Source organism: Lithobates pipiens, unplaced genomic scaffold (assembly GCF_037356315.1).
Source record: "Lithobates pipiens isolate NorthernLeopardFrog02 unplaced genomic scaffold, aLitPip1_a1.2 Scaffold_27, whole genome shotgun sequence".
Classification (NCBI taxonomy): domain Eukaryota; kingdom Metazoa; phylum Chordata; class Amphibia; order Anura; family Ranidae; genus Lithobates; species Lithobates pipiens.
This window is the reverse complement of record NW_027507788.1, coordinates 139,560,597-139,564,206: the sequence shown is the minus strand read 5'-3', so window position 1 is coordinate 139,564,206 and position 3,610 is coordinate 139,560,597. Positions and strand designations below refer to the sequence as shown.

At 45.1% G+C, this 3,610-nt stretch overlaps 2 non-coding genes across 2 annotated transcripts; one reads left to right on the top strand and one right to left on the bottom strand.

Annotated features, from left to right (window-relative positions):
• Nucleotides 1–650: 650 nt before the first annotated feature.
• On the bottom strand, nt 651–723 carry TRNAR-CCU (transfer RNA arginine (anticodon CCU)). Its single transcript has one exon. It is a non-coding gene; the product is annotated as a tRNA-Arg (tRNA).
• Nucleotides 724–906: 183 nt separating this feature from the next.
• On the top strand, nt 907–989 carry TRNAL-CAG (transfer RNA leucine (anticodon CAG)). Its single transcript has one exon. It is a non-coding gene; the product is annotated as a tRNA-Leu (tRNA).
• The last annotated feature ends 2,621 nt before the right edge of the window (nt 990–3,610 follow it).

Below are 3,610 nucleotides of genomic sequence, written 5' to 3'. Positions count from 1 at the left end.
AACAGTCATTATTGTGGAGTATCAGCACATTTCTTTTGCAATGTTCACCTCTAAAGCAGAACATTTCCTGGCGCACACATGCCTATATTTATCCAAAAGTCCACTCCTACGACAGTTTGCATATACATGAGTTGGTGCACACATATGTAGCATCAAAATGGCAAAAAGCCATATAAAGGAGATGATGTGTTGCTAAGAGTAGGGATTTTTATAAGTATATGGACACTCTATAACCCCCCACTGTGCTGGAGAGGCAACGATTTCAGCAGCTGTTCATGGTGTGTGCAGTTTATCATTCTACCAGTAGAGGGTGATAGAACAACACGCTCAATAGCAATAGACCAGGCACTGATGAACTAATCTTATGATCAAATTAATACATACATACATACATACATACATACATACATTTACCTTATATGACCAATCGTCTTTTCCCTTCTCCTTGATGGCCATTAATTGTTAAAATCTGCATCTTGGGGACATATTTAAAGTCTAGTAGGAACAAAGACATTCCATTAGGAATTCATTGCAATCTACTGAATATTCAGCAATAACAGTAATGGCAATTTTAGAGTTTACATAAAATGTATGAATTACATTAAAATCAATGAACAAAAAGGAAAAAAAAAAAAAAAAAATGTTCAACACACCCCAGATGGGACTCGAACCCACAATCCCTGGCTTAGGAGGCCAGTGCCTTATCCATTAGGCCACTGGGGCTACTCAATTAGTTATAAAGAACATTAGGTACATGTAAAATATATGTAAAGCATATGCATGTATACTATGAAATGTATGCACTTCACTATAAATAAAAGCAAAAACATAATAATTATAAATCTTATAAATTCTTAATTCATACATGGATCGTTAGTCAGTGTAGATGTAAAGTCAAAATCAGCAGTCAGGATGGCCGAGCGGTCTAAGGCGCTGCGTTCAGGTCGCAGTCTCCTCTGGAGGCGTGGGTTCGAATCCCACTTCTGACATATGTTTTCTGCTCCAACAATCAAATACTCGTTATGTACACTGTATGAACGAGTAAATAAAACAACAGGCTTCACTTATAAGTTCACATTTTTTACGATGTTATTTTAAAAAGGAATCCATTACACTAGATTACATGTGTGTTTTTTTTATTTTGTTTTGTTTTTTCTTTAAAGATTCATGTCTCTCTTTGAAAAACAAGACCCATTTGTTTAAAATACATTTTTATTATGTTAATATAGGAAAAGAACAGCAGTATATCGAAGAGTAAGGCCCCTTTCATACTTGTGCAACCTGAAAGTTGCGTGACTTTGACACAACTTTGACATGACTTGAGGCAATGCCTGTGTAATCTTGAGGTCTATGGACCTCAAGTCACATCAAAGTCGGAGTCTAAGTCAGTGGCGGCTGGTGAAGTTTTTAAGATGTGGGGGGGAGGGCACTAGACCCCGACCACCCTTTGACCCCTCCCACTTCTCACAAGCCACACCCCTTATAGAATCCACCAACTCCGTCCCCTGTAGTACATCATATACCAGGCTGTACATTATACACAGGGCTCTGTACATCATTTACCAGACTGCACATTATACACTGGGCTCTGTACATCATATACCAGACTGCACATTATACACCGGGCTCTGTAAATCATATACCAGACTGCACATTATACACCGGGCTCTGTAAATCATATACCAGACTGCACATTATACACCGGGCTCTGTACATCATATACCAGGCTGCACATTATACACAGGGCTCTGTACATCATATACCAGGCTCTACATTACACACGGTTCTAATGACACATCAATCTGTCTGACAGCCCAGTCACACTCCTCATTCACCAGAGAAAAAAAAAACAGGAAACACCAAAAAGGTGCTCGGGAAACAGCAATAGGCAGAGGTCACCGCAGACAATGCAATACAAGAAAGACTAATAAAAAAAAAAAATACAGTCATCACATTTAGGGACTGCAATAATGCAATAGCTTACATGTTTGCCTTTGGTGGTGGGATCAGAGGGATGTCGGTGATCAGGGACAGAGGAATGGAGGTGGGGTGGGGAGTTGGATCAGGGACAGAGGGATGGTGGGTGGAATGGGATCAGGGACAGAGGGATGGTGGGTGGAATGGGATCAGGGACAGAGGGATGGTGGGTGGAATGGGATCAGGGACAGAGGGATGAAGGGTGGGATGGGATCAGGGACAGAGGAATGGTGGGTGGGATGGATCAGGGACAGAGGGATGGATCAGGGATAGAGGGATGGATCAGGGATAGAGGGATGGTGGGATGGATCAGGGATAGAGGGATGGTGGGATGGATCAGGGACAGAGGGATGGTGGGTGGGATGGATGAGGGACAGAGGGATAGTGGGATGGATCAGGGAAAGAGGGATGGTGGGATGGACCAGGGACAGAGGGATTGTGAGATGGATCAGGGATGGATGGTGGGTGGGATGGATCAGGGACAGAGGGATGGTGGGATGGATCAGGGACAGATGGATGGATGGTAGGTGGGATGGGATCAGGGACAGGGACAGCTAGCACAGTGAAGCTGATGGCAGATTAGCCTAGTGTTATGTTTCCTGGAGAGCTCGGCTGTGTCAGCTGCAACTGTTCTGTGCCTGAATGGCTGTGACAGGGACGCTCAGTAGTATGCACAGATCTCCTGTTCACTGAGTTAGTGAACTAAATATCAAAGCTTCCTGGCGCGCTCTGCTCCATGCAAAGAACGTAGCTGCAGACGTCACTTCTGGTTTTCGTTTAGCCCACGAATTCCGGAAGTAACTTCTAAATGTAAACAACAATGCTCCCGTCCGTAGTTATTCTACGGGCGTAAGCTAATCGGCGCTTTGCATTGCGCCACAAGGCGGGTTAAATGCCCGCAAATGAAGCGCCATGGATGCAATCTTGTGATTGCATCGATGTGGCGCTTCTCATAGTGCACTGCGACCGGCACCACAGTGCACTATGTTAAATTACTTTATTTATTTTTTAAACGTCTTAAAGGGCCCGTTTTTTTTGTTTTGTTTTTTTCTGACACTACAGGAGGGGGGGGGGGGCGGCGCCCAGGCGCCCCCTATGGACGGGCCGCCACTGGTTGAAGTCACACAGATATGAATGGTACTGTCAGGGCTGGCTTAGCTCTTCCTTCTCTGGGCTGGCCACTCAGCTGTCGGCTAATTGCCAGCTCTCCTCTCTCTCCACAGTTACCAACTGTTCCTGATGATGCTCGTCTGACCTGCCTACTTAAAGCCTTCCAGCTCACTTCACCTCTGCCTTCGGAGGAGGAGGAGGAGGAGGAGGAGGAGGAGGAGTCTCGTCTTGCAGCCTTTAGATGGTTGCATGCCGGATACGATGGTGGATTACCGTGGGAGGGGGCCGGGAGCTCACAAAAACACAGCCTTACTCTGCCATGTCCAGGCCACGCCCCCCGTGTATAGTGTGTGTGCATACTGTGTGGCTATAATCTATTGCCCGGGGCCCCATGAGTTGTCAGTCCGCCCCTGGGTCTAATAAACCCCTGTCACAGCCCATGCTATCACAAGGGGTATTGTTCATCCCTTGTGATGTCAATAAAGTTGATAAAAATAAAGGTTCATTGTTAAAAGTGTATTTA